Source organism: Tamandua tetradactyla, chromosome 1 (genome assembly GCF_023851605.1).
Source record: "Tamandua tetradactyla isolate mTamTet1 chromosome 1, mTamTet1.pri, whole genome shotgun sequence".
Taxonomy (NCBI): Eukaryota; Metazoa; Chordata; class Mammalia; order Pilosa; family Myrmecophagidae; genus Tamandua; species Tamandua tetradactyla.
In genome coordinates this window covers 31,715,134-31,735,243 of record NC_135327.1, presented here as the reverse complement: position 1 = coordinate 31,735,243, position 20,110 = coordinate 31,715,134, and the positions used below count along the sequence as shown (strand labels likewise).

The 20,110-nt window shown below is 41.8% G+C and overlaps 1 long non-coding RNA gene across 2 annotated transcripts in view; it reads left to right on the top strand.

Annotated features, from left to right (window-relative positions):
* Positions 1 to 20,110, top strand: part of LOC143683978 (uncharacterized) — a 63,922-nt gene that overhangs the window by 22,567 nt on the left and 21,245 nt on the right. Inside the window, exon 3 of one of the 2 annotated variants that reach the window (XR_013175775.1) lies at positions 6,700 to 6,812. The exons of the other annotated variant lie outside the window; for it this stretch is intronic. This is a non-coding gene — a long non-coding RNA (uncharacterized LOC143683978). Of the gene's footprint in view, positions 1 to 6,699; positions 6,813 to 20,110 lie in introns of those variants that run through there. 2 annotated transcript variants of the gene reach the window in all.

Genomic DNA, 20,110 nt, shown 5'->3' with positions numbered 1-20,110 from the left:
TGTGCTTAGTCTGCAAATGGACAATGACTCAAGCACTGATGACTCGTCATCATTGTAACCTAGCGCCTGGCATACAGTAGGTTTTCCATAAAGTCTACTGAAAGCAATTGGATTCTATAAGTATATAGCAGATGTATCAATGTATGATTGTCCTATTTGCTTTATGGAAATTTAAGGGCATTGTAGCCATCGCATGTTTCCATATTAAAGCTTCAAAAATCGTGCAAACAATTGCTAACCCTTGAGCTCTCAAAGCTAATGGCTGCCTCTGGCTTTTCTGTTTGTCTTTCTGCCTCCTGTGCAATGCAAATGAAATCACTTTCTCAGCCCTGATGCTGCTCAAGGGAAATGTGTATTTGGAAAATAATCAGTAGAAAGGAAAAGGCAGACAAGTAAATAAACTGGTTAATGAATGTATGATAAAACATCAATTAAAGCCGGCCTTGAGAACCCTTGCATCCATTGTTTATCCAATAATGGCACTGCAATTAAACTTGCAGTTTAAACTTCAATTAATGATTGAAGGTATCTATGAGGCTATAAATATCTGCAGGATATATGAATTTATAGTTAAATGGGGAGGAGACTATCATGACTGAGCAAGCGTATTCTGACATAAAAATAACTTTGCAAATACTGTGAAGCTCAGATTCCACCGATGCTAGTTTTTCCTGACCCAGGAGAACTCACACAGTGTTACTGTATCTTCCATCAAGGACCTAACCTGTGCCACCCGTTGGGTTAAGTGTGTCACATATATGCTGTTACTATTCATATAACAGTCCTGTCCTGTATCTCCTATTTACAGAAGAGAACAGAGATAGTGGGTGATTGCCTTGAGCCTGTATTTGAATCCGTAAAAGCGTCACCAAAAACTGGGGGTGTGTGAAAGCCCCACCTGTGTACGGAGAGAACCAATCGAGGAAACACAGGTAGCACACAGATATGTGGCAGTCTCCTATTCTTTATTTCTTTCACCAGAATTAATGTAAAGGGACAGCCAATCCGGGAAGCCACCATGGGGCCAGCCCTGTAAATATTTGCTTCTTATCTCCTTTCTGTTTTCCTTCAGTTATTTAGCGAAGGGCTTCTCTTATGGGTGACTGGAATAGACGGAGTAAGCATGTCACCTGGATTATCTGGTGCCCCTGGTTTGAAAATGTTCACGTTCAGAGTCAGGTGAAACCAGAGCTGAAACCTTATGAGCTGGTGCTCCAGTTTCTAGTAGCCTCCACCGTGACAAGGACTTAATCATATGTGCTTTTAGATTAGACAGTCTCCCTTCTGTCTGGTGCAGCCTGTCGAACCCGGACTGTGAGTTTTCCTTGGCCGTGAATTAGGGGCCCCCACAAGCCGTGACTTGGGTTGAGCCATTGTCCATGCAAAGGGCATTATTGCTCTCTTGATTATATATCTGCCTGGAGATTTCTACCAGGAAATTAGGTAACCATGTAATGTCAAGGGAGCGATTTGGTGTTGAAAAGTCTCAAAATAATCTTTAAAAAAAAAAAACCTTCTAAGGCAATTTTTCCTTTTTTTTTTTTCTTCAAAAAAATATTTGGGAGAATCTTTTCTTTTTCTGGTGTACGTAAGAGCAAGAGATTTCTGCTTTTCCAGCTAAGAGCAGTCTTGAAAAGGCATCCCTCCCCGAAAAAAGTTGGCTCTGTTTTCTGAATTGCTAGTCCCGGAGAACAAAAGAAGCAAGGGAAAGTTTGACTTGACTTCCTCTGCAATTTGTTTGTATCATCGGAGCAGAAAGAATCTCAGGGCTCGCCACTTCCTGAATGAAGAGGGAGGGAGAAAAAAATGCCTGCGTGTGGCCAATTCATTGAGAAGTATAGAGCTGATCAGCAGAAATCCCAATCTACTGGGGGCCAGAAGGTGAAAGGAACAGGGTTTCTCCAGCCAGTTAGAATCAGCTGCAAATTCAGCTGCAAGAGAACCACAAGGCCTGGATGGTGAATGTCACCAAATCCTCCCCCCAGCACCCCTCCCCCGTGTCCTCGCTGGGTGCGGGGAGGGGGGCACCAGCCTCTCCTGGCTTGTAGCTATGGGGTTGGTCACCCCAACTGTGTTTAAATCAGCCCAATTCAAAAATAGCAGTGGCAGCAATGGCATAGTATTGGAAATGATAAATATTTACTTGAAAAGAATGTCCAAGTCAGACTTAATTGAAATAAGGTTCTGTTTACTTTTCTTGGTCATAGCCAGCTGCAACAGCCAAACCAGTTAGACAACTTTTGGGGGGGTGGGGGTGGGGCGGGGTCAGGCATGTACTGAATCACTGGTGGCAAACTTCTGGGATTTTAGGAGAAAGGTTATTCTCTCTCTCTAGGTTCTTCTGGGCAAAATGCCTCTATTCTTTTCTCCTTTTTATAAAAACCAACTCGATGCAGGTTGAGCTCATTTGATGATCTCTGTTCGTTTCCTGCCACTTGTCTTTGAAAACTGGGGCGAGGCCTAAGGATTTAAATGAAAAACATCAGACCCTCTCTCTTCATGAGATCGCCCCTGCTTGCCGTTTCAAAGCCGTATTTGGTCAATGTCTGCCACGCTGGCCTGTTAAAAACAAAATTGAAATCAGTGGGTTAAAGGGGTAAGAAACAGAAAAAGGCAGTTTTAGCAGCAAATGCACTTTGGCTAGTATCCTTCTTGGAGAATGTGATTTCATGGGCCTTTGGGAGGCTGGACGTCATTGCCAAACTTGCAGTCAGAATGGAGGGATGGATGAGTGATAAAGAGATTTCAAATCTCACAATTTCTTACTGGAAGCTTCACTTCCAATTTGGAGAGTTTGTTTCAGTCAATTCCCTTGTGTAATTCCTGCTTCCTGCCAGAATGTGCTGTGGGTGTTTTCAGGAAAAAACCTGGGTCACTGAGTGCTCAGAATTCAGTCTTCACTTGGCCCTCTTTTGAATCCCCTGGATGGTGGGTTAAATAATGGTCCAAGGTGTTTTTTTTTAAAGTTGAGCTGATCTTGGGGTGAGGTAGCTTAATCTTTTGAATGTTGAGATTGAAAAATTATGTTTTAACAGCACTAGGAGACATGAAAATTGCCTTCTTCCAGGCTGTTCTGTTTTGATTCTATTTTATAGACATATGAACATTTCAAAGAACAAAGGGCTGGTATATAGAAAGGACACTTGAATATTCTTTATAAAGCTTCCCCTTTACGTCTAGAGAATGTTTACAAAGTTAATGAGTATGCTTTTTCATCACTGTAGGTTTCAAATGCCCCAACCATCTCTCCCTTTTTTATTTGAGAAACATTGAAACTGCTTGAATGGGGTAGGGATATCCTTTTTCTCTCATTGATTGGGAGACGAAAGACTCAGGAAAGAAAACTTTACTTTTGCTGCTGAAAGGTATATGCAGGTGGTCATAGAGTTGATTAAATTAAACCAAGGATCTAAAGACTGTTTAAAGTCTAACACAGAAGAATACTTTTATAGTTAGGACATGTGTTTGACTCTGCCCACTGGTTTGCATTTTATCTTACTGTGCTCTGGTCTCACGTGGGGTTGTTTACATGGAACACGCAAACCTTCAGGAATAATGAAGAGCAATCAAGAGATGAAAATCAGTATCATCAAGAACAAAAGTTGCCCTTGTTAGATAAGAAAAACATGTAGAAGAAGGAAACCATGCCCAGAACTCATTTTCTCCCTTTTTCATCTTTACCTATTTTTCTGAACCTGGGTTGCCCAATTTTGGCGCTGCTGACATCGGGGCAGCTCTTTGGTGTCGGAGCCTGTCCCTGTCTGTGTTGCAGAGTGTTGAGCAGCATCCCTGGCCCCTCAGTGCTAGATGCCAGGAGCTGCCCTCCAGCTGTGATGATCCAAAATGACCCCAAACATTGCCAGATGTCCCCTCGGGGAGGAAGTCCCCTCGGGTTGAGAAATGAGGAAGACCAACTTAGTGCTCAGCCAGCCATAGTGAAAATGACTGGAAGGCAGCAAAGTGGTTATTGTAATCAGAATTCATAGAGTCAGAACTGAAGATGTGAGAGGGAATGAATTGGACTTTTCAGTCTACAGGTGAGGGCGGGCCACACCGGAAGTGTGTACCAGGCACACAGTTAGATGGAGAGCTAACCAAATCTAAGGCTGCCTTTTTTTTTTTTTTTATGCAGTGCCTTATTTCCCTCATCTGTCACATTGTCTCCCACTCCTGGCAAGCATCTCAGAGTAGGAAGAAGACATGTCTCTGAGCCCTCATTTTTTTTTTTTTTTTAATAAATGTTTGCTTGTCTCAGAGTATTTTTCCTTGCGAACTCTGAAATAATAATTACTCCTTAAATGGACTGGACTCTAGGCTGGGACTCTTTGAGGGTTTTGACGGTTCCATGAATGCCCAGAACGATGCCTGGTATACAGTATGTGCTCAGTAAATATTTGTTGGTCCAGTAACTTTTATGCACAGGAGCGGGCTGGTGAGTTTGTGAATTCTTGTACTTTTTTGTAAGCAACATTTGTTTTTTCGAATATGATAATTTGTTAATATTTAATTAATCTGGCATGACAGATTAAATATTTTAAAAAGCTAACCACTTATTCACTTTAAATAACAGGTTTTGCTTTTAATGGAGAAAAGGCTAATGAAGAAAATAAAATGGCCTTTACAGCCTAACAGTCAGAGAAGCCCTAGTGACATTTAAACAGACGAATGACTACCAGCAACACATGCTTATAGTTAGAAGTTTAAAATTTGATAGAACTGTGTAGATGAATAGAGCATAAAGAAGACATTCATCCCTACCACTTCCCTAGATTCCTAATGCACAAAAAAATCCAAATAATCAATTTTTGGCATGTTGGTCCACAAAATTTTTCTATTTCTACAGGTATAAACCTACCAGCAAAATGTATTCTTTTTTTTAATGCATTATTTTAAATGGATTTAAACGCACACACACACCATAGAAAAGCTGCTTCTATAATTCTTTATGTGGTTTGTACATAGATATGTATTTGCACAATTATATGTTGCACAGCCATCTCTCTCCTAGCAGACTCCACCTGTGCAGCACTCTGTCTCAACGCCTGGCACACGACAAGCTCTTCACTTTTTTGTTAAATGAATAAACTGGTACATACTTATCTAATGGCAGGCACTATTTTTTTTAACAACATGCCTTGGCAGAAAAGGGACTCCTACACTATTGTTATACTAGTTAGTGAAGTTCTTCTAGATTCGTGTTCAATTAACTTTTTTTTTTTTTTTTTTTTTGGCATGGGCAGGCTCTGGGAATCGATCCTGGGTCTCTGGCATGGCAGGCAAGAACTCTGCCACTGAGCCACCGTCGTACCGCCCTTCAATTAACATTTATAGATTTAAAAATAATTGACTGTGTTCTAGGTGCTTTCACTTGAATTATCTCCTGTGATCCTCAGGCTAATCTCCTGAAGTGGTTGTTATTATTATTTTTAAATTTATTTATTAATTAAAAAAACTTAACAACAAACGAGCAAAAACATTCTTAAAATATGATCATTCCGTTCTACATATCTAATCAGTAATTCACAATATCATCACATAGTTGCATATTCATCATGATCATTTCTTAGAACAATTGCATCATTCAGAAAAAGAAATAAAAAGACAACAAAAAAGAAATAAAATGAAAACAGAAAAAAAAAAGATCATACATACCATACCCCTTATCTCTCCCTTTCATTGATCACTAGCATTTCAAACTAAATTTATTTTAACATTTGTTCCCCCTATTATTTATTTTTATTCCATATGTTCTACTCGTCTGAAGACAAGGTAGATAAAAGGAGCATGAGACACAAGGTTTTCACAATCACACAGTCACATCGGGAAAGCTATATCATTATACTATCATCATCAAGAAACATGGCTACTGGAACACAGCTCTACATTTTCAGGCAGTTCCCTCCAGCCTCTCCATTACATCCTGACTAACAAGGTGATAGCTATTTAATGCGTAAGAATAACCTCCAGGATAACCTCTCGACTCTGTTTGGAATCTCTCAGCCATTGACACTTTGTCTCATTTCACTCTTCCTCCTTTTGGTTGAGAAGGTTTTCTCAATCCCTTGATGCTTAGTCTCAGCTCATTCTAGGATTTCTGTCCCACATTGCCAGGAAGGTTCACACACCTGGGAGTCATGTCCCACGTAGACGGGGGTGGGGGGTGGGGGGGGTTGAGTCTGCTGGCTGTGTTGGCTGGAGAGAGAGGCCACATCTGAGCAACAGAAGAGGTTCTCTTGGGGATGACTCTTAGGCCTAATTTTAAGTAGGCTTCACCTATCCTTTGTGGGGTTAAGTTTCATATGAACAAACCCCAAGACTGGGGGCTTAGCCTATAGCTTTGGTTGTCCCCACTCCTTGTGAGAATATCAAGAAGTGAAGCAGTTATTTTAATTCCTGTTCTTCAAATGAGGAAGTGAAGCCAAGCCAAAGCCTAGCGATCTCTTCACTTGAATCAGATTGTTAAAAAAATGATGGTAGTAACATAAACGCAACACAAAATTTCCCATTTTAACTACTGACACATGTACAGCTCTGATATTAATTGATATTCACAATATTCTGTGACCGATACCTCCACCCAATACCCAAACTTTTTCATCACCCCAAACAGAAACTCTGTACCCATTAAATATTAACTCCCCATCCCTCCTCCGGGAACCTATAGTCTACTCTCTGTCACTATGTGTTTGTGTATTCTAGATATTTCGTCTAAGAGAAATCAGAAAATATCTGTCCTTATGTGTCTGGCTTACTTCACTCAACACGGATGTCTTCAAGTTTCCTCCATGTTGCATCGTGTGTCTGAACTTCATAAAATAAAATTTTAATATTAAAAAGTTCTAGGCCTCTGGCCCTATTTATATTTTTAAGTCTCTTCCTTTATGTCAGTCTCAAAAGTCAGACTGCTGTGAACAACAATCAAGCTCTAAATACCAAATATTTCTCTGCATTCTGTCATACTACTAAGAAACGTTTCAAGTCACTGTAGCGTAGTAGATAAAACAAAGAGCTGAAGACTTTAAATAAGCACTAAACGAACAACCAACCCTCCAACACAAAATAAATCTCTTGCAGAGTTGAAACTCATCAACTTGGCTTCTGAGAAGCCGATATGAGCGGCTCTGAATCAAAGCACAGGAAGTAAGTTGTAAATGGCACAATGAAATGAGTGCAACTATTTTGGGCGTTGAAACAGTCTGCTTGTCTGTTTAGATGGTCACCTTTCGAAGTGGGGAGGGAGGGTTTGGGGTCAAAATGCTTACCCAGTGGCCCCATTTTCAAAAAGAGACAGCCCATATGCAATTCTCTAAATAGCCTATGGCCAATGAACTGCACACTTAAAATGAGTGGATTTTATGGTAGGTAAATTATATTTCAATTAAGCTGTTAAAAAGTAAAAGAGCTAAATTAAAAGCTGCTTTGTTTTGCTGCCAGCCAGCCAGCACCGATTCTAGTCTTGTGTGTGGGTTTGGAAACTGTGGTCTGTGTGTCTGGTGCCTGCCAGAAGGCGGCAGCCTGAGAGGTTACTGCTCAATATTATGTAGAAATTGTATGTGCGGAGGCAAGGAGGTGAAACAGTTCTCTAAGGCCATGGGTGAGCACCTCCTGAGAAGTACAAAGGGATGAAAGAGGTGAAGTTTTTGTTCTGTAGGGATTTCTACATTTTCTGACCATTAGGAAACTGCAGATCTCCACGCTTGCTCCCACTTGTAGCTTGCCTGTTCACTCGGTTCACTCGTGAAGCAGTCTCCTTCCACCTGCTGGGATGCGGAGATTTATGGAGGCCGAATGGGATGGGAACTATTTCTAAATGAAATAATCACAGGAGTAGTGAAGGTGGCAGGGGGAAGAGGGACATAGAGATAGAGTGGGGGAGAGAGAGAGAAAGAGAGGGAGAAAGAGAGAGCAGAGAAATTCATTTCCGCGATCAAGTGAAGTTGGCTGTATATAACGGATCCTTAAGAAGAGCCATCTTGGGGGAATGGGCCAGTTAAATGACCCTAAAAAGGGAACGGGTGGAAGGGAAGGGACTTACTTCCTGGGAGGAGAAGGGTTTGCATCTATCCCATGATTTCAACGCTGCTGGAACTGACCTGGGGCATGAAACTGTAGTTAGGATGTGAGGAGGGGTCAGGTAAGACTTCCTTCAAACACACCACAAGAGCACATCGTCACAGGAAGGAGGGGGGGAAAAACCCCAAACAACCCCCCCAATTATAAACCATGAAAACCACCCCAAATAAGCAAAAACTAAACCCAAGCAAAAATACCTGAGCTGAAATAAAAAGCAAATGAAGTTTTTTTCACACCTGTGCAAATGTCCCATGCTTACCTCTGATTATTATTTTTAACCATAGATTTTAATTTTTTCTTTTGTATGCTGTATGGCAGGGTACACATTTCATTCTTTTTCCATGTGAGTGTCTCCTTATTGCAGCACCATTTGTTGAGTTTTTGGTTGTCTGCTTATTTGTTTTGTTTGGGAAGTACATGGGCCAGCAATCGAACCTGGGTCTAATGCATGGCCGGCGAGAATTCTACCAATGAACTACCCTTGCACCCCCCTTATTCTTTTTTTAAAATATTTTTATTAATAAAACAACATACAAACACATAAACATTCTTAACATGCGAACATTCCATACCTGGTATACAATCAGTGGCTCACAGTATCATCACATAGTTGTGCATTCATCACCATGATCATTTCTTAGAACATTTGCACCACTTCAGAAAAAGAAACAAAAAAGGAAAAAGAAAAAACTCATGCATACCGTATCCCTCACCTCTCCCTCTCATCGACCACTCATATTTCAATCTACTCTGTGTATTTTAACCTTTGTTCCCCCTGTTATTTGCTTATTTTTTTCATACTTTCTACTCATATGTCACCCCCTTATTCTTAATCATAGCTTTTAAAATGTCAACATAGCTCATCTATGGTGTAAGGATAGGACGTCAATTACTCTTGGGGTGGGAGAGAGAGAAGGACTTTTGCAGGGCTGGTTACCCAAATGTGTCGAGCTGGACCCTCCTGATTCTTGCCGTATTCTTGTCTGTATGCTCTATTTCACTAATATCTTTAAAGTGCCAATCATCTTCCTGTTCCTACTTCTTCATTAATTTCAGACTTAACGTGACCAAAAGAGAACTTGGATTCTTCTTGCTTTCATCGTGCTCATCTTGGACCACTTGTTCCCTTAAACAACGTCAAGGCCCCTTTCTCTGACACTTCTCCTCACCCAGTCTGTGTCCTGTTGTCTCTACACCTGCAAGTGTTCCAAATTGCTCTGTTTTGTCCACCCCTACCCACCCGTCCAAGCCCATGTTGTATTTTGGCAGGACAACTGCATGAGGTTCCCAATCTGTGTTCCAACTTCCCCACTCATCTCCCTCCCAACAGAATCCATTCCCCCAGCCTTTCTTATAATTGGAAATCAGATGACAACCTACTCCCTCTCTAAAACCTCCCAGTGGCTTCCCATCACCTTTAAAGTAAAACCCAGAGTCCCAGTCAGTTCTAGCAGTGTTGTACCAGAAAGGCCACAGCCATCCTGCCCACCTCATTCTTTCCATTTCCGCTCTTGCTCACTCTGTCGCAGCCATGTTGACCTTCTTTCTTTTCCTCAAACTTTCTGAGCTCATTCCTTCCTCAAGGACTTTGATTGTGCTATCCCTTGTCTTGGGTCTCTGCTCCAGTCTCTTCCACAAAGGCTGCCCCTGATTACCTACATCGCCCCTCCTCACCTTTGCATCATCTGTTATATTTCTTCACAACACCTGTCACTATTTCATCCCTTGGATTTCTCCCTCACTAGGATATGTGCCAGGAAGGCAAGGACCATGTCTACCTTGTCAATATGACTTGAATATATAAAAATAATTTTAAACATTGCATGCCTACAATAATTTTAAACATCACGTGTCCAATTCCAGAACTTCCCACTATCCCATCATCACCAGACCCCTAAAACTTGCACATGGTGACTATATTCTGTAGCTCAGGTAAAAAAATATTGGCATCATCCTTGATGCCACTTGTTCCCTCACATCTCGTGCTCAGTTCATTAGCACATCCTGCTGGCTTGGCCTCCCACAAGCCTGACAACTCAGCACCACGTTCTCCTTTTTTCCTGACCCCGGTAGCCAAATGATTCCCAGAGTTTATTGCAGGAGATTCCTCACTGTCCCCCTGCCACCCCCTTGTCCCTCTTTGACCTGTTCTCCAAGGCATGTTTTTTTAAAAAATAGTTTTAAAAGCGACACCTCTTTTCAGAACTGCCCAATGACTCTCCATTTCAGAGTCACATCAAAAGTCTTTCAGTGATTTCTAACTACCCATCCCTCTCTCTCACTACCTCATCTGTCTACTGCTCCTTTCCTTGCCCTCAGACCCTGTGCACTCGCTGCTCTCTCTGTCGAGAATGCTTTCCACCAGATGCCCCTGGTGTGCTCCCTCACTCGCTGAGGTCTCTGTCAGGGAGGGCTTCTCCAGCATCTCTCTTTTCAATTGCCTCTCATCCCCATGCCCTTTATCTCATTCTCCTACCTAATTTTTCCTCAAGGTATTTATCACAACTCTGACATGCACCATCTTTATTCATTTGTGGACTATCTCTATCTCTTCCCAACAGAATATAAGTTGCACAGGGTGGGGGACTTTTGTCTGTTTTTGTCATTTTTATATCTTCAGTGTTTATAAGTCAGTGTAGGAGCTCATAGGTATTGGATAATTGAATGGCTCAATGGTGCTGTTCACTCTTGAATAGCACAGGCTGAGAATTTATGTCCTTGTTGAGTGAATGAATGAATGATAACCAAAAGAAACTTACCAAGTGTGTTCCATCGGCAAAGATATAGGGAGTTTCTATTATGGGTCTGGGATTGATCTACCTTGGTCTGCAGTAGTGAGTAAAACAAACAAAATCTTGCTCACATCAAATGTGTAGTCTAATTGGTTGGGAAGAAGTTACTAATAAAACAATAACAGAAACATATCTTTACAAACTGTGGTACTGCTGAGAAGGAGGGTAGAGAACACTCTGAGTGTAACTTCACTAAAGAGAAGCTGTTTTAGTTTGCTAACACTGCCGGAATGCAATGCACCAGAGATGGACCAGCTTTTATAAAGTGGATTTATTTAGTTACAAATTTACAGTTCATCCGAGAAAAGGCAGCTAGTTTTCATCTGGGTTTCTCTGTCACATGGGAAGGCATGCAGCAATGTCTGCTGGCCCTCTCTCTCAGCTCTGCATCCCCAGACATCAGGGTCTATATTGGCTCTGAGTGCTTAGCTAAAGTGTGTTGAGCTGCTGAGCTCTCTTCTGATTCCTTCTTTTAAGCCTCCAGCCAGTGAAATTAAAACATCACTCATTGTGAAAGGCACTCCCCTTTGCCAATTGCAGTCGTAATCAGTCATAGATGAAATTCACATGCTGACGATTTAAGTCCATAGTAACAGAGCAAGTGGGTCTCATCACTTGGTCAAGTTGACACCTGAACCTAACTACTGTAGAAGGCTTGTTTGAGGAAGTGATATTTGAGTTGAGATCAGAAGGTTGAAAAGGGGCAGAGACAAAGCAGGGTTTGGGGACTGGTGAGAATGCTTCAGACAGAAAAAATTTCAAATACAAAGGCCCTGATCTGTCTGCATATGGATTAATCATTTATATTTTATTGTCTTTAAGAACCTAGTAAGATGTAGTATTTGATTTCTGATGTTTGCTATTATTTAAATTCAGTTTTTAGTTTAACTACTGTTATAATAGTAGCTTCTTTCCCCAATAGAGATGGGAAACATCTCCAAAAGATTCCAATTAAATGTTGGAGACCACAGAGTTTATGCAGCATTTAATTGGAACTTTTACATCATCCTTGTTTGTTTTTTTCTCTTTCCAGTCCTTCAATACTGGCTAGTCATTAAAAGTTAGAGCTGACTCTGGGTTAAGTGGACCATTTCCTGGAAGACAGCTGGTTGAATTCTCCCCTCTCCCATTTGCCTCTGAACTAAACATCCCTTTTGGAGAAAGGCTTTCTTTAGTGCCTTCTCGTTCAGCATCTTTTCCACAAGTTTCAAAGAAATCTAGAAAATAATGAGTAAAGTAACAGCCTGGATTTATTAAACACTTTACTGCACTAACACTGCAGCCCTGTGAACTAGGCACTATTATCAGTCTCTGTTGTCAGAGGAGGAGGCGGCTCTAAAAGTTAAGGAACGTGTTCCATATCAACCAATAACTAATAAATGTCAGAGGCACGCCTTGTGTGCAGGGCTGTCTGACTCATGAGCCTGCGCTCTTAAACAGCTAGCCATAAGGCCTCCCTGAACCAGGTTTTGAGTCTTCCTTTGCTTCAATTCCCCAACCGTTCAATGAAGATACTGAACCCAATGTTGTAATTCTTACGATTGATGTATGGACAGTTTTGTTGATATTTTCCCTTGCATCAGGACTCAACTCTGGCCTACTTGTGTTGAAAAAGAAGTTCAATGTATGGTTATAAGTAAATCACAGAAGGGAAAATAGAGACCCTGTAAAGAAAGGTAGGAGGGAAGGAAGGAAAGAAGGTAGAAACGAAGAAGGAAGGGAGGAAAAAAGTGCAGCCCCATGCTCCATGTATCTCAGCAGCAAAAAGTCTTCTCAAGGATTTTCTGCTGGAATGGCTGAGCTCCGATTGTGCTTTCCCAGCATCTATTTTGATGATTTAGCATGGTCATGGGCTAATTCATTAGCTAGGGGAGGATGGGGTGCCTTGATTGATGCTCCTACCAAGACAGCTCAATACAGGGTAGGGAAGCAGATAATCCCCTAAAGGAAAATCAGGGTGCCAAAATCTGAAGGACAGAAATGGATGCTGCTAACCACTCTACCTTCCTCCTGCTCCATCAAGTCTTGATTCTACCTTTGGCTCCTATTTAAAGAACTCATCTTTATCGATGTCCAGTGCTAGGCACATCATGGGTGCTTAAGAAGCAAACCAGTAAGTGAATGGAGGAGAACATACACATACCCAATGCTTAACAACTGTTTCCAGGTATATAAATAAGACATTGGTTCTCATTAAAACAAATGTCCCCTGTGCTGGGCTTTTTGAGGAGGTCCAATAAATAGCCCCATCTTCCCTGCCTAAATTTTCAACCAAAATGAGAAATAAAACAAGAGAATAAGCAGATGGGAGTTGAAATATTACTTTTAATCCTGATAAATCTAGATGTCTGCAAGGAAGCGGGCTTCCCTACACTGATCCCAGGATTAAACAAACTCTCCAACCAAGCCACAGGAGCAGAGCTCTCAGCCCTAATGCTAACTCTCAGCTACGTGAGGATACCAGGAGCAGAGAGCAGCTGTTCCCTTTACTCCTCCTTCACAGAGTGGAGGGGTTAAAGAGCAGAGAGAGGTGGGGAGTTTTAGGAATTGGTTTTTCTCCATGTGGAAGGAATGAAGGTAGTTGAGCAGGGCCTGGGGAGGTGTCTACCTCTGTTCTAGTTTGCTAGCTGCTGGAATGCAATATACCAGAAACGGAATGGCTTTTAAAAAGAGGAATTTAATAAATTGCTAGTTTACAGTTCTAAGGATGAGAAAATGTCCCAATTAAAACAAATCTATAGAAATATCCAATCTAAGGCATGCAGGGAAAGATACCTTGGTTTAAGAAGGCCAGTGAAATTCAGGGTTTCTCTCTCAAGTGGAAGGGCACATGGCGAACACGGCATCATCTGCTAGCTTCTTCTCCTGGCTTCCTGTTTCATGAAGCTTCCCGAGAGGCATTTTCCTTCTTCATCTCCACAGGGCTGTGGCTGGTGGACCCTGCTTCTTGTGGCTATGTCATTCTCTGCTCTCTCTGAATCTCTCTTTCTCCAAAATGTTTCCTCTTTTATAGGACTCCAGTAAACTAATCAAGACCCACCCATTTTAACAACCACTCTTGATCACTCAAGATCACATCAAGATGTGACTCCCTAAGTCACATCTCTAGGGAGATGATCTAATTACAGTTTCAAACATACAATGCTGAATAGGGATTAGAAGAAATGGCTGCCTTTACAAAATGGGATTAGGATTAAAACATGGCTTTTCTAGGGTATATACATCCTTTCAAATTGGCACAACCCCTAACTGATAAGAATCTTCTCCAAACTTGTTAGCTCTCTTAGTTCCTATTTACTGATTACTTTTTCACAACCTGTGAAAATTTCCACCCCCTGAGACTGTCCATACGAATCAAAACGCTTGGGTGAAAAGTAGAAAATTTTGTCAAAGGACCAATTATGAAAGTTCTCTTAAAACAGAAAAAGTAAAAGCCCTAGAAAGGCAAGGTATAATGGCTATTGTAATTATCACAGCAAGAGCCAAAAGAACAGTTTGCCTGATGTTAAAGACTGAATTGACTGACAGGCAGGCATGGCTAAGCACAAGGCTTTAGAGTGGAATATTCTTCAGTTTGAACTTACACTTTGCTCCTTATTGGCTGTGTAAACTCAGCCTTAGTACTTGACCTTTCCAGACGTCATTTCTGTAACTATAAAATAAGGATAATAATAGCATCTATCTGATAGGATTTTTTGTGATGATTTATTTAGATAATGCATTTCCGATATAGTGGTACACAGTGAGCTTTTTAAAAATTTTACTTATTTTTATTGTGAAATATATATACAAAAAAGCAATAAATTTCAAAGTACATTGTAATAAGAAGTTATAGAATAGATTTTAGAGTTTGATATGGGTTACAATTCCACAATTTTAGGTTTTTCCTTCTAACTGCTCCAATACACTGGAGACTAAATGAAATATCGGTATTTCATTCAGTAGTCATACTCATTTGTTAAATCCTATCTTCTCTGTTATAACTTCTCCTTCTGCTTTGATTTTTCTCCCAATCTTTATGGGTATTTGGGCTTTGCTTCTTCTAATTTTTTCACGTGGGAAGAGTCTGTCAGTAATATGGGATAGGAGGATGAAACAAGCTGATGTTCTTGGAGAGACGGCCCGCTCTGGGTTTCAGGACTTATCTGGCCTAGGAACCCATCTGGAGATTATATGTTTCTGGAAAGTAATCATGGTGCAAGGAAGTTTTGCAGACTCTCAGATAGAGCCCTAGGTGTTCTTAAGATTGTCAGGAATGGTTTTAGTTGGGGGTTTAGCAAACCATGGTAAAAATAAATATCTAGCTGAAGCTTGAGTAAGAGTAGCCTCCAGAATAGTCTCTCAACTCTATTTGAACTCTTTCAGCTCAGTGAACTTTTAATAAATGTTAGCTAATATTGCGGTTATGATGATTTTTTCATTGGCAGTGTTGATTCCAGTCATTGGGTCATGATAAAATGTAGATTTAATCACTTGCATCATTTGTTTGCTAATGTGCCAGAGAATGTACTGGAAGAGGAGGTTGGGGGTCAGGATTCAAAATCAAGTTCTGGTGCTTTCTAGCTGCATGATAACTGGCAAAGTCATTAAACCTCTGTGAGCTTTAGTTTCTTCATCAGTTATCAGGTGGCAAAAAAAATTATAGGAGGGTGGGACACATGGCTCAGCAGGCAGAGTTCTCACCTGCCATCCCAGAAACCTGGGTTCGATTCCCGGTGCCTGCCCATGTCAAAAAACAAATGAACGAACAAACAAACAAAAAAACAAAATAAGAGAGCTAATTTGACTTTGGGACATGAGTCACAAAACTCAGTTTGGAACACGGGTTTTCTTTTCTTGGAACATTCCCTCCTCATCCCATTTCCTTGTCTAGTTCACACACGGTCAGCTGGGGGATCTCAGGTCACAGGCTTGTTCTGCTGGGGTGGGGGTGGGGCCTGCTCCAACTCCCTAGATGAGTTAATCCCCCCACCCACCCATTGTATGTTCATTTACTCCACAGATTTTATTGAGCAACTACCCTGACTGCCAGACACTGCTTTGGAGTCTGACTAATGAATAAGGTAAACACAGTCTGGGGCTTTCAGAATGGGGAGGAAAAAGACAAACAAGCAAAGAGGCGAAGAAGAGAATGTGTCAGGCAGCATTGAGCAGCCCGGCCTGAAGGAAATAGACAAGGGCAGAGAACAATGAGTGACTGAGTTTGGTGTCAGAGAAGGGCTCACTGAGGAGATGACACTGAGAGCCAAATGATGATAAACAGCGAGAAGCAAGGGTTGGGGGAACGATGTCACAGGTGATAGGAATAGCAGATGAAAGACATGAGGTGGGAACAAAGGCCAGGGGAGATGGAATAGGGTGAAGGTAGAAGGGCCTCTGTGCCCTCCCAGCCCTGGGTACCTTTCCATTGCGGAATTTATCACATAGTATTGATAAATGATATTCCCGCTCTTACCTTCCCCATTTTCCCTATTCATGTCACCACCAGCCAAAGACCCAAGTGTCATCTTTAAAATGTCTTGCTTTTTACCACCTCCCACATCCAAACCATCATCAGGTCCTGTTGGCTCTTTCTGTTGACTGTACCTGAAAAACACACCCCAAGTGTGCACTTATTTCTCTACCTTTGCTCCCATCAGCCTAATTTAGTTCATTATCATTTCTTGCCTGGAAGACCTCAGTAGACTCTTTTTATTTTTAATCTACTAAATTTATTTTAACACTTGTTCCCCCTAGTATTTATTTTTATTCCGTTATGTTTTACTCATCTGTCGATAAGGTAAATAAAAGGAGACACAAGATAGACACAGGTTTTCACAATCACACAGTCACACTGTGAAAGCTATATCATTATACAATCATCAAGAAACATGGCTCCTGGAACACAGCTCTACATTTTCAGGCACTTCCCTCCAGCCTCTTCATTACATCTTGACTAACAAGGTGATATCTATTTAATGCGTAAGTATAACCTCCAGGATAACCTCTTGACTCTGTTTGGAATCTCTCAGCCATTGACACACTATTTTGTCTCATTTCACCCTTCCCCTTTTGGTTGAGAAGTTTTTCTTAATCCCTTGATGCTGAGTCCCAGCTCATTCTAGGATTTCCATCTCACGTTGCCAGGAAGGTCCACACCCCTGGGAGTCATGTCCCATGTAGACAGGGGAAGGGCAGTGAATCTGCTTGTTGTATTGGCTGGAGAGAGAGGACACATCTGAGCAACAAAAGAGGTTCTTTGGGGGGGTGACTCTTAGGCATAATTTTAAGTAGGCTTGACCTATCCTTTGTGGGGTTAAGTTTCATATAAACAAACCCATGGATTGGGAGCTCAGTCTATTGCTTTGGTTGTCCCCACTGCTTGGTAGAATATCAAGAATTCTCCACTTAGGGAAGTTGAATTTTCCCCCTTTCTCACCATTCCCCCAAGAGGACTTTGAAATACTTTTTTACTGACTGTTCAAATCACTGTGGGATTTATTGGGGCTCTCAGTAGACTCGTAATTGATCCTACTGCTTCCACTGTCTGCCACCCCATCCCCACCCCCATTATCAAATTTACTTTCTCCATGACATAAAAGTAGGGGAAAAAAAAGACAATCATGCCTAAAATCTCCAACCCAGTTAGAATAAATTCCAATCTCCTCTTCTAGTAAAGCCATGTAATTCTCACCTATTAGACCCAGCCAACTTCCTCTCCCCATCCTTGCACCAGCCTTTGGGCCTTTGCACATACTGTTTCCTCTGCCTGGAAAACTCTCACCCCAGATCGTCACAGGATGGGCTCTGTCTTGCTATTCTGGTCTCCACTTCTTCAGAGAAGCATTCTTTGGCCATCAAATATTCAAGATGGCTTTAATAGGTTTCTTGGTGTTTCTGTCTTTTTTTTAAGCAATACTTCTGGCACCAGATATATCTCTTTCTTCATCTTTTGCTCATGATTTGTGTTCACTAACTAGATGGTGAACTCCATGGGAGCAGGGCTCTTGACCTTGGTATGCCCGTTGTTCTTGCTAAGCCTACCACTGGGTCTGATACATAGCAGGGACTCAAAGGATATCTGTTGAATAGACAAATGGATGAATGAATGGGATTTGGTCTTGTCTTAATGGTAGGCATCAAGTACCTCATGAAAGGAAAATTATGTGGCTCCCTCTCAATCCTCTGGCCTGGACTCCTGGGCTGCCAGGTCCCAATATTCAGTGACACAATTACTTCCATCACTGACTCCCATGACATCATCAAACCTGATACCTGTACTCTCTCTCTTCATTTTGGTGACACATGTGTAGTCTTTCTTGGGGGTGTTAATGGGCCCTGGCACCATATTGTTTCTCTTAGAGGCTCCCCTCTTCCCAGTCAGGCCTGTTCCAGGCTCTGGGCATCATCCAGACCCAGAAAATACGTCCTAACACTCACCTTCTCCCTGGACTAGGGGCATGGTGAATCTACCGACTGGATTCTAGCTGGTGATGTATAGAATTTGCCACACAAATTCCAAGCCACGGGCCTACTCTTCACCCCCAGAGTAGGATTATTTGGAGATACCATCAGCCCCTTCCTCAGAGCTGCCCTCCAGCCATGGTGCAATTATAGAAGCACCAAGATTCTGACTGAAACCCACGCAGAGGCAGCAGCCACAGAGGGACCTGCTAGAGGCAGACACGTGGAGGAAACACAAGACAAGCTCGAAGGTAGCCCTTCCTTTCTCAGCAATCCTTTGGTAATGCCCTTGGCAAGTTTCCCTGGGAAAGAAGGTGGCAGGAGAGTTGAGCTGTGGGGAACACAGACTTGGGCCTCTTCACGCTGCCACTTAGTCCCAGGAGGGTCCTGGGCGAGGAGCTAACTCTCCATAGGTCTCTTCTATAAAACAGGGATGAAGGCATTTGTGTCATAAGATTATCATTGATGGAGATGGCATATGAGAAGTGTTTGGTATGATGTTTGGGACATAATTGCTAATATTTATTCGCTACTATTACCATTAAGAAACATGTCATTATCCTCTCACAGGAAAAAGATAAGCGTAGTGTGATAAAATATATGACTTTATTTATCCTTCCCGTGTCCTGAAATGTTCTTCCACTTCCTTCCCCAAAATGAGACTCCTCTCATTTTGCAATCAGGGCTGAAATGTCATCTCCTCCAAGAAGCCTGCCCTTTCAATCAGTTAGTCTCAACTTTGGCCACACATTGGAATCACCTGGGGGAACTTTTACAACTATTGACTCCTATGTAAAACAGAATCCAGAGATTCTGTTTTATTTAGGTGCCCTCTGGATAATGGGAGTTTTGAACGCTCTCCAGGAAATTCTAAAGGCAGTGTAGCATCTGACCCAAAGTACAGACCCTGGAGCCTGACTGATCAGGTTCATATTCTAGTTCAGTGACTCACTAGCTGTGTGACTTTGGACAAGTTCTCAAAACGCTCAGTGCTTCAGCTTCCTTCTATTGAATGGATGTAATGATAACAAAAGTGAGCCAGTTTGAATCTGTTGTGGACCCCAGAAAAGCCATGTCCTTTAATCCTCATTCCATATTGCTGGGTGGGAGCTTTTTGAATATCCATGGAGATGTGACTCATCCAATTGTGGGTGGAACCTTTTGATTAGATGAAGTTGTGATCCTGCCCATTCAAGGTAGGTCTTGATTAGTTTACTGGAGACCTTTAAAGAGCCAACCCAGGGAAACATTTTAGAGGAAAGCTTAGAGGCAGACATTTGGAGAAGCTCAGAGTCCCAAGCTGATAAGTCTGTTTGGAGAGCAGACACCTAGACATGGACATTTAGGGATGCAGAGCCCAGCAGACATCATCATGTGCCTTCCCATGAGATGTTAAGTAAGGACCCACAGAACTGAAAAGCCAGAATCTGGAGAGAGCCAAGGATAGCGAAGAGAAGAAATCCAGAGTTTGCAGCAGAGAAGCTAAGAAAGGACCAGCACACAGTGACCTCATGCCTTCCCGTGTGACAGAGGAAACCTGGACACCATCTGGCTTTCTCTGGCTGCCTTAGTTTGAACATTTTCAGGGCCTTAGAACTGTAAACTGGTGGCTTAATAAAATCCCTGTATAAAAGCTAACCTATTGTTGGTAAACTGCATTCCAGCAGCATTAGCAAACTAAAGCAGTCTGCCAGACACAAAGTTAAGACGTGCCTATAATTCCTTTTGCTTCAGGTGCAGTATATTATCCATTACACGTTATCTTCTCACCCACAAAACTCTGGTCTTTGCTTTCATGTTGT